Below are 10,850 nucleotides of genomic sequence, written 5' to 3'. Positions count from 1 at the left end.
CCTCTCCCCCAGGTGGGGGGCAGCGGGACTCGGGGCGGGAGGGAGGCTCCGCCTCGGGGGCCGCTCTCCCAGTTCTCCGACTCCGGAATGAGCTCTGGGAGAGGATCTGCGCCCTTCCAGCTAGCCCGATTTCTCCGCCATCCAGGGGAGAGGGCGGGGAGCCAAATCCCTCAGCCCCCCGCACCCCAGCAGCTTCCTCCAGGCAGCTTTCTCCCCAGTCAGCCTCAAATAGAGGTGAACAGAGACCCTCCCCTCCCCCTAGCAACCCCTCTATCGCCACACTGCCCCCTGCCGGCGCTACCCGGCTCATTCCGGCCCTGCGGACGGCTGGGGGCGTAGGGGCGCCGCAGACCCCCGCGTCCAGGTCCTGGATCAGTTCTCTCTTCGCCTTCCCCCCACCACACTCAATCTTGCACAAAGACGCCTTTCACGCCGCCAGCGCCACCCTCCGCGCCACCCTCCGCGCCGCCCTCCGGGCCGGCGGCGCTGCCTTCGCCCACCCGCGGCACCAGCCGATTCCTGGTGGGCGATTGTGCCACTCGTCGCCAGGCAGGGCGGCAGCGGACGCGTGCGGGCTGTTCCCACTCCGCGCCCCGGCCAAGGCGCCAGATGCGCTGCCCCCCCGCCACGTTCTCTAGCTGCCCGCCGGCAGCCGCAGAATGCACCCCTTTCTCTCCGTAAATGATCCTTAAGGGTCTTCCAAGTGTTTCTAAAATGGGTACAGTGGCGGGAATGGTCCGCTGGACTTTCGCCGAAATAAGGAATCCAGCGATCTTACCTGACCACCTAAGGTGCCAGTGTGCCTTTACAGCTTAAGAAAGCCAAAGATAAAGATTTGGAAATAAAGAGGGGAGAGAGGGTTTAAAGAGACACCTAAGGCCCAGAGCAAGTGTGTTACAAAGAATGAGCCCATGAAATGTTCGAGGGAGGACGGTCGCTTCGATCAGCGTGGAAGGCGTGGAGGGCAAGAAGAAAGCGATTAACTTTCTACCTTACATTGATCTTCCAAAGTAGAAAAACAAACAAACAAAAAACATCCCAGATACTCAGCGGCAGCTAATCGGCGCGTTCAACGCCTGGAACTAGCGGGCTACTTCTCTTAGTCAAGTCAAATGCTCAAGTATCCTGACTCAGGGAGGTCACTTCTTGCCTCCTTAGGCAAGAATCTACGACCCTCTCCAGCTTTGCTTTGCTTTCTCCTCCCCAACCCCTCCTTACAGTTTCTCCGGCTAACGCTAGAGGCAGCATAGGGCAGTATAAAGAGGACGAGTGGGAATCCACAGAGGAAGGTCTAGTCCTGACTTTCTGGGTCTGGGCTTTAGGCAACTGATTTAACGTCTTTGGACCTTGGGGTCACTATCAAGAAAGGATGTGTAAGAGGCAATAATTAGTAAAATTTACATATCCTTCTCTTTCTTAAATTCGATGACAATGAACGCCCTTCCTCCAAACCTCTGCAGGTTCCTCCTTAGTATTTTTTCACCTTGCTTTATCTTCTCCAAGTGCCAGTCAAATGGAAAAAAAAATACTGAGATTGTTTCAAGGTAAATGTAAGACACATTGAAACATACCCTTTTGCATCTGAGAATTTAAAAAGAAGAAGAAGAAAAAAAAACCCAACTCAGCTCCTGGTTCACAAAAGCAAGGAATTTTAATGTCCCCACTTGTTTTGCTTTTGAAAAGCCACTCCAGCAGTCAGCAAAGCACAGCTTTGATTTAGAAACTAAAGGCTAGTCTCTTGTGTTTTTCTTTTCCCTTCCACCAACACAAAGACAAGCTGCAGCATAAAATAATGATGAACAAGAGTTCAAAGCAAGCCCAGTGAGCCAGCCCAGAGGATGTTTTTTAATGCAGCCCCAGTCCTTCCTCCCTCTCCTGCTAAGCTGAACGGTACATAAATAGCAGGCACAAGCTGCCAGAATTCCCTGTCTCCTCCACTCCTTTCCCATAAATATTGCTCAGTGGAACCTGGATGCTAACTTGTCAATCATCACATAAATACATTCATCAAATCATACGTTTAATTTTTCTTTAGTTTCATAATATTTTTCATGATTTTCAATTCACCACCCACTTTGGAAACTTGAACATTAGTTCTCCCTCTGGGTAAGCTTGTCTGTTTTCTGAGAACTTTCTATGCAACTAAGGCAAAAAAGGGTAAAATCTCATAATGAAGCACTAACTTTTAAATTACAAATCTCTTGCTTCAATTTCAACAACAGAATTTTAGAATGGCTTGGCTTTCATACAATGCACACTGTTAAAAGTTATCTATTAAAGAGGATTCTTAAGTATCCCTTTGGGATACTTTTTTGGGAAAAAAAGTTTCCTTAAACAATAGTGGTGGCAAAATATTGTGAGCTTGTCTAATTCTGTTGCTTTCATTTTTTTTTTTAAGTTATATTTTAGGCTCAGTATGATGGCTCACACCTGTAATCCCAGTGCTTTGGGAGGCCAAGGCTGGAGGATCACTTGAGTCCAGGAGTTAGAGATGAACCTGGGGAACATAGCAAGACCTTGTTACTACAAAATTTTAAACAATTAGGAGACATGGTGGCACACGCCTGTAGTCCTAGCTACTTGGGAAGCTGAAGTAGGAAGATGACTTGGGCCCAGGAATTTCAGGTTACAGAGAGCTGTGGTCTGGTCACTGCACTCCAGCCTGGGCAACAAAGTGAGACCCTGTCTCTAAAAACAGAAGTTATATTTTAATTGGCAAATAAAACTATATATAGTTATGGTATACAACATAGTGTTTTGAAATATGTATACATTGTAGAATGACTGGATCAAGCTAATTAACATATGCATTACTTCACATACTTATCTTTTTTTGTGGTGAGTACAATTAACATCTACTCTCAGTGAATTTCAAGAATAGAATACTTTGTTAGTAACTATAGTCAAAATGTTATACAGTATTCTGTTGCTTTCAGTTGTATCAATCTCAACACTCCCATTGCCTCATTCAAATATGCTAAAACATTTACATTTCTAAATAAACCTTGGATGTTTCATTGGCAAAAGGACATGGCTTGTTTCTTCTCCCCATTGTTAAAAAATCTTGCTCAATCCTTTACAACATTGCCACCTTATCTCATTTAGATTTTTCTTTCTTTTCTTTTTTTTTTTGAGACAGAGTTTCTCTCTTGTTGCCTAGGCTGGAGTGCAATGGTGCAATCTCGGCTCACTGCAACCTCCGCCTCCTGGGTTCAAGCGATTCTCCTGCCTCAGCCTCCCAAGTAGCGGGGACTACAGGCATGCACCACCACGCCCGGCTAATTTTTTGTATTTAGTAGAGACAGGGCTTCACCATGTTGGTCAGACTGGTCTCGAACTCCTGACCTCAGGTGATCCACTGGCCTTGGTCTCCCAAACTGCTGGGATTCAGGCATGAGCCACCACGCCTGGCCTTGATCTTTCTTTTTCGTCACATCAAGCAAAATAGAACAAAGTTGGGAATAGAGAAGGGACAAAAAGTCCCCTTTCAGTAAAGTTGACTTAGCATTTTTCTATTGACTATAAAGAAACTTTTTGCTGATACAACATGTATATGCACCATCTTCTGAATATTCACTGAAAGGTGATAGCACTTGAGCTTTTAGAACATTCAGCTAACGTGTACATCTAACCCTTCAGTTGTCAAGATCATAGCTTGCTTACTCCTGATGTTCCTAAGTATTTTTTCATTTGCAATTGTGGAAGTTATCTTAATTATCAAGAAGCATATGAATCCATTTTCTAGTTTTCCTTTTTTTACTTTTCTTGCATGTTTTTTAAAAAATTATTCTCTAAATTATTTTCAGATTGATGCCTAACTTAATAATTCCTTTGTTTACTCATAATGTTTGAGAATTATTATTGTTAATAAATTACACTATTTTAAATATTAGTAGCACTAATAGTGTTATTGGCAAGGAACAGAATATCAAATGGGCTACATTTGGCTGCATGAGCCTGCAGTTCCAACTACTTTGGAGGCTGAGGCAGGAGGATCCCTTGAGACCAGGAGTTTGAGGCCAGCCTGGTCAATACAATGAGACTCTATCTCAAAAAAAAAAAAAAGAATACTTATAAAATAATATTAGAAGAAAATGTTGCTTTCTAGATGTGATTTAATAAATGTTTGTTTAATTAAACATTGAAGTTCATAAAATTCTGTTTTGTTTTATAGGATCAGTGTTTAAATAGAGTGAAAACAGAAGATCTAAGACCTACTTGTACTTTTAAAAGGGTGAGGATTTGCTTTGCTTCCTCCCCACCCTCAAACAAAGATACAGGACAGTTGTCTTGAACGATTGGCTCATGTGATAGTTAAGGAAAGGAATTCTGGTAAATTGCAAATTTAAAAAATAAAATGTCTAACCACAAGCCCAATGAACAAAGAAAAGTAAAAGAAAAAAAAGGGATATCCTGTAGAAGATGAACACTATTATATTCTATCAGTAATGCAAGCCTGATTTTCAAGAGAAATCCTGCAGTTCTAAAGTATTCCTACGTATGTGTACAAGGAAAAGGCACATGAATACACATTAAATTAGTAAAGTCAATATTTATAAAGAAGTAGCGGGATAAAAGGTTTATTTTTGGTCCACTTAGTATTAGAAAAGCTCTTCTCATGAAGAACTTTCTCTCTTCATCTTTCCATCATTGGCTGGCATATAGAAGCTCTCCCTCCCTCTTCTCCTCTCCCTCTCTTCATTCCTTCATTCTTCAACAAATGTTTCCCAGCTGTTAAGCATTGTAATTGGGCACTGATTATACAACAGTGAATAAAACAGACCTGACCCCTATCCTCCATGTACCTTCAGCTTAGTGGTTCCTTTTCTGTCAGGCTGGCCAGGAAAAAATGGCTCCAGCATCTTTCCTTCTTTGCATTCATGGAATAAGGGCTGGAAGGGGCTCCTTCACCATGCTTTCCTTTTACACACACACACACACACACACACACACCCCTCTTTCCTTGGCCTCTCTCCCTTTCCAGTGCTTAGTTTTTTTTTTTCTAATAAGTCTCATTTTTTTTAGGGAAAAAAAAAAACCCAAAGTGAAAACATTTTAGCCATTCAGCACAGTTTAAAATAGTAGAACATAAAACAGCAAGGACTGGACTTTTTTTAATTGTATCTGCTGATTATTCCAGATACAATGCAATCATGTAGACACACCCAGATATATGAACACACACATATACAGTCTTTTCTAGATCTTAAGTCTAAAGAGGCAGTTTATACATCCCAAAGATATCCATATTTCTCCATTACATTTGCTTTATAAAAATGAACTCCATGAAGTTAGAAAAGAACCATTTCAGTGAAGTAAATAACTGAAGGTGCCCATATGAGAACCAATTTGGACCTATTGCTGTAATTCATAGTTTCTTTCATAGGCAAAATCTGTATTCCCGCACTCACCTGTATATACAATGGCAAGAATATTATAAAAACACGACAGAATGGAATATGCAGCAATCCTTAAAGTACCATGAAATCTAAGACATATGGGAAATTGAATACTCTTGATTCTTATAGCCAATACTCCTAATTAAGGGTTTACATTTTAAAAAACCCTGCATATTTTAATATACAGATAATAGGTATTTATATCTTACCAATACTAGCAAAATTTCCAAGGAGATATGTTTTAACACAACTTAACAAAATTGAAAAAATAATAGGACCAAGAAATCAGTGGTCAAATAATTACAAGTACAAACATATTAAATTTTTTTTTCTTGTCTTCTTGTATTTCATTGTCTTATCATTTCAAATTGTCTGAGCCACATGAGAAGGCTCAGGTAGGGTTTGCTCCAGAAGCAAGATTAAACTCAAGCCTGAGAATGAACTCAGGAATAAAAATAGCGCATGTTTGTCAGAAATTTATGTGACAGAAATCCGGCTGAATTAGGAGTGGGGCTGGTTTCAAAAGAAGAGGATAACTTGGGAGGAGGAAGGGATTCTCTAAGGTTTGGACTCTTGCTATCGAGTTGTTAATGCGCTCTTCAGCTGTCCCAGCTGGGTCTGTCCATCAATGAAGAATGTGAGGAATGCATGACTGGTGCAGAGTTCTGTGTGAAATAGATGAAGTTTCCTTTTCCCCTGGCCCTGGGGGGTAGGGACTAGCAGAGAGGATGGGGCTTCTTGCCCCTACATCCCCTGGTAAGCAGTCAGCATCCAGCATACTTGCTCCCTGTCAAAAAAGAATCTGATGCTCACTCATCCTCAAATAGAAATTTTTAAATTTCTTTCATTAAGTAATGTTTTTGAGCACTGACTAATGGTCCTGGCAATCTAAGTCCTGGGGATACTGCTGTAAACAATTCAACAAGGCTCCCATGAATGTACATTCTGGTGGTGGAAATAAAAGCAGGCAGCCCGGTGAGGTGGCTCACGCCTGTAATCCCAGCACTTTGGGAGGCTGAGGCGGGTGGATCACTTGAGCTCAGGAGTTCAAAACCACTCTGTCCAACATAGTGAAACCCCATCTCTATTAAAAATACAAAAATTAGCCAGGCGTGGTGGTGCATGCTTGTAATCCCAGCTACTTGGGAGTCTGAGGCAGGAGAATCTCTTGAACCCCAGAGGTGGAGGTTGCAGTGAGCCGAGATGGTGCCATTGCACTCCAGCCTGGGCAACAGAGTGAGACTCTGTCAAGAAAAATAAAAATAAAAAAAGGAAATATAAGCAGGCAAACAAGTCAATATTCAATAATGCTATAGAGCTTAAGGAACAGGGTGTTATGACAGAGAGTAAAAGGGGGAGAAAGAGCCACCGTTAATGGAAATAAATTTCTGAGATCCCATGCTAAGGCCTGAGTACAAGATAGTTATGTAGTAAAATGGGGAAAAGCATTCAAGGTAGAGGGCAGTGTCTCAAGGTGAAAACAATTTTGGAGTGTTCAAGGAATAGGAAAAAACTATGGCAGAAAGTACCATACCCAGAAGACTTTTTAGCAATCTAAGGCAGAGTCCTTTAATTCCAATTGGCATTTGAATGAAGGAGTTTTTTTTATTGTTTCCAAACTGCCCGGAAATAAGGAACCGAAGGGCATTTATTTAATTTAAATCTATTTAATTTAAATCCACTTGGTGTCTGGTTCCTGGAGATCTAAGTGTATCCTCATAACCTCTCTCTGAAGCACAGATTATTGTTCTTATAGATGAAAAAATTTAGGTTGAAAGATTTAAAAACCTGTCCAATATATTACAATATATAAATATTAGTATATATAATATATCATATAATACATAAATATAAAGTACATTACAAAGCAACAATAATTAAAACAATACGGTACTGACATGAAAATAGACATATATACTAATGGAGTAGAATGGAGAGCCTAGGAATAAATCAACAAATATACAGTCAACTTATCTTTGACAAGGGTGCCAAGAATACACAATGGAAAAAGAATGGTATCTTCAACAAATGGAATTGGGAAAAATGGATATCTACATGGGAAGATAGAAATTGAACTATTATCTCACAACATACACAAAAATCATCTCAAAGTGAATTAAAGATGTAAACATAAGAAATGAAACTGTAAAACTACTAGAAGAAAAAATAGGGAAAAAGCTCTATACTACTGATTGGTCTTGGCAATGATTTCACAGATCTGACACCAAAAACATGGACAATGAAAGCAAAAACAGACAAGTGGAACTACATTGAACTAAAAAGCTTCTGCACAGCAAAGAAAACAGTCAACAAAGTGAAAAGGCAAACGGTGCTATTGAAGAAAATATTTGCAAGCTATATATCTGATAAGGAGTTAATCTTCAAAATATATAAGGAACTACACTTCAATAGCAAAATCAGTCCTAATAATCTTATGAAAAAAATGGGCTTAAGACTTGAATAGATTTTTTTTAAAGAAGACATATAAATAGCCAATAGGTGTACGAAAAATGCTCAACATTACTAATCATCAGAGAAATGAGATATCACCTCACACTTGTTAAAATGGCTGTTATTAAAAAAAAGACAAGAGATATTGGCTAGGATTTGCAGCAATTGAAACCCTTGCACACTATTGGTGGGAATGCAAAATGGTGCAGCTGCTATCAAAAATGGTATGAAGATTGCTCAAAAATTAAAAATAGGACTGCATATGATTCAGCAATCTCACTACTGGGTTTCCACCTAAAAGAACTGAAATCTGGGTCTTGAAGAGATATTATCATCTCTATGTTCATTGCTGTGCTATTCACAATAGCCAAGATGTGAAAACAGCTAAATGTTTATTGATGGATGAATGGATAAAGAAAATGTAGTGTATAAGTAAAGTGAAATGTTACTGAGACTTAAAAAACTAGGAAATTCTACAATATGTGATAGCATGGATGAACCTCTAGAAAATTATACTAAGTGAAATAAACTTGTCACAGAAGGACATATACTGCATGATTCCACTTACATGAAATGTCTAAAATACTCAAATACGTAGAATCAAAGTGGAAAGTTGGATGCCAGGGGCAGGGGGAGGGAGAAATGGAGAGTTGCTAGTCAAACGGGTACAACGTTTCAGTTGAGCAAGACAAATAAGTTCGAGAAATCTGCTGTACAACATTGTACCTATAATTAACAAACTGTACAGTTATAAATTTGTCAAGAGAGTAGATCTTATGTTAAATGTTCCTACCACAATTAAAAATAACCTCCTAAAGATACACAATAAATGGTTAGTACTGGGTTTGAACTTTGTCTTTTTGATTCTAAAGTACAGTTGTTTCCACTAGACTTCTTTGTTCTATATTACTTACTGGAGAGTTCTAATGTTAAAATGCACAGAGATTCGTCATAAAAGTTTTGAGGCAATGATAAATCAAGTCAGTGTAATTAATAGGGAAATTGAAAATGAACTAGTTAAAAGAAAGGCCTTAAGAATTATTGTTACAAATTTTAAATTAATCCTGTGGTCCCCTCCTAGACCAATCAAGAATCTCTTTTCAATAAAAGAGAGGGCTAAAGAGTCTCTTATTTCCTCAATTTACATTCTGCCAGTTTATATAGTACTTGTCAAGAATGAATATTCTTGGCTTGATTAAATGCCTAGCAGCCTATGGCTTGATCTTGAGAGTATAATTTTGATATACACTCCAACTGATTTCATCGGAGTCTTCTAGTTTTTAATGAATTCACAATCAGAATTATCTGATGGACATATTCTTGTCTGCTTCACAGCTTAGCTTATGCCATTTCCTCACTATTTTCCTGTGTAGGGCTGTGTGATTATGGTAATGCATGTGTGGTGTCCATGGTACTAGAAACACAGCAATACTAATGGTTTCTTACCACATTCAGAGCCTGGAAAGAGAACTAGGGGTATTGAGAAAAAGTTGAATACAATCAGAATGGGAAATAATTCAGATTATCAGTGCACAGCTGCAGCTGCAGCACTTATTATTACTTTAAACAGATAGTATTATTATATTCATTTATTCATTCATTCAACCAATCAATTAGTTGTTTGGCTAATCAATCTTTCAACAGATGTTTAGTGAACTACCTACTCTGTGTCAGACACTCTTTTAGGCACTAGGGATATAGCAATGAAACAGAAAAGAGGAACTGAGATATGCATTAATGAATAAAACATAAAAATCCTTCTCCCTCCTAGAGGAGGAGATAGGCAATAATCATAGACATGAGGATATTCTATAATATATTAAAAGGTGTAAAGTGCTTTGGGAAAAATAGGACATGATAATGGGATGCAGAATGCCAGTTTGTATGTGCAAGTTTTGAAAGGGTGGTTAGAATGGCCTTCACTGAGAAAGTGACATTTGAGCAAACACTTGAAAGAGGTGATAGAGTGATCCATGTAGCTATCTGAAAAAAGGGAATTTAAGTCAGAGGAAATAGCCAGTGCAAAGATTCTGTGGTGGAAGCATCCTTGGCTATTCAAGACAGAGAAAAGAGGCTAGTTTTGTCAGATTCAAGTGAGACTCGTAGGTGATGAGTTCAGAGAGGTCATGGAGAAACCACAACATAGAGAACTTCTAAGCCATTGTAAGAACTCTGACTGAAGTTGGTAACCTTTGGAGAATTTTGAGCAGATAAATGCCATGATCTGAATTTTAGTTCATTCATGTAATTTTGTTGAGAATATACTATAGCCAGGCAATAGTGGAAGCTGAGAGGCCTGTGGGGTGGTTTTTAAAATAATCTATGCAAGAGATGGTAATGGCTCAAACCATAGGGTTAGCAATGGAATTGGTTAGAAGTGATAGGATTCTGGATGTATTTTGAGGTTAAAACCAAAAGGATTCCTTGGTAGATTGGATGGGGATGCTTGAGAAAAAGAGGAGTCAAGAATGACTTCCAGGGTTTTGGCTTGAGCTGCCATCAAGATGGAATTGCCACTGGGCACTATGGCTCATACCTGTAATCCTAGCACTTTGGGAGGCCAAGGTGGAGCCAGAAGTTCAAGGCCAGCCTCTGCAACATGGTGAAACCCCATCTCTACAAAAAAAAAAAAAAAAAAAAACCCACAAAAAACAAAAATTAGGTGGGCATGGTGGTGTGTACCTGTGTTCCTAGCTACTTGGGCAGCTGAGGTGGGAGGATCACCTGAGCCCAGGGAGGTTGAGCCTGCAGTGAGCTGTGACTGTGCCACTGCACTCCAGCCTGGGAGACAGAATAAGACCCTCTCTCAAAAAAAAAAGAAAAAAAAGAAAAAAAAGAAAAAATTGGAATTGCCATCAACTAAGAGTTGAAATAGGTTTTTCTAGACAAAATGCACCAGACAATTAAGGGGACGGTTTTATAAAGTCTGTTGTAACAGGGAGATAGTTCATTAACTAGGATGATCTCAAAGATAAGAAAAGAGGCCTTGCATGAAGGGCA

This window comes from Pan troglodytes, chromosome 4 (assembly GCF_028858775.2).
Source record: "Pan troglodytes isolate AG18354 chromosome 4, NHGRI_mPanTro3-v2.0_pri, whole genome shotgun sequence".
Lineage (NCBI taxonomy): Eukaryota > Metazoa > Chordata > Mammalia > Primates > Hominidae > Pan > Pan troglodytes.
This window is presented reverse-complemented; position numbering follows the sequence as displayed.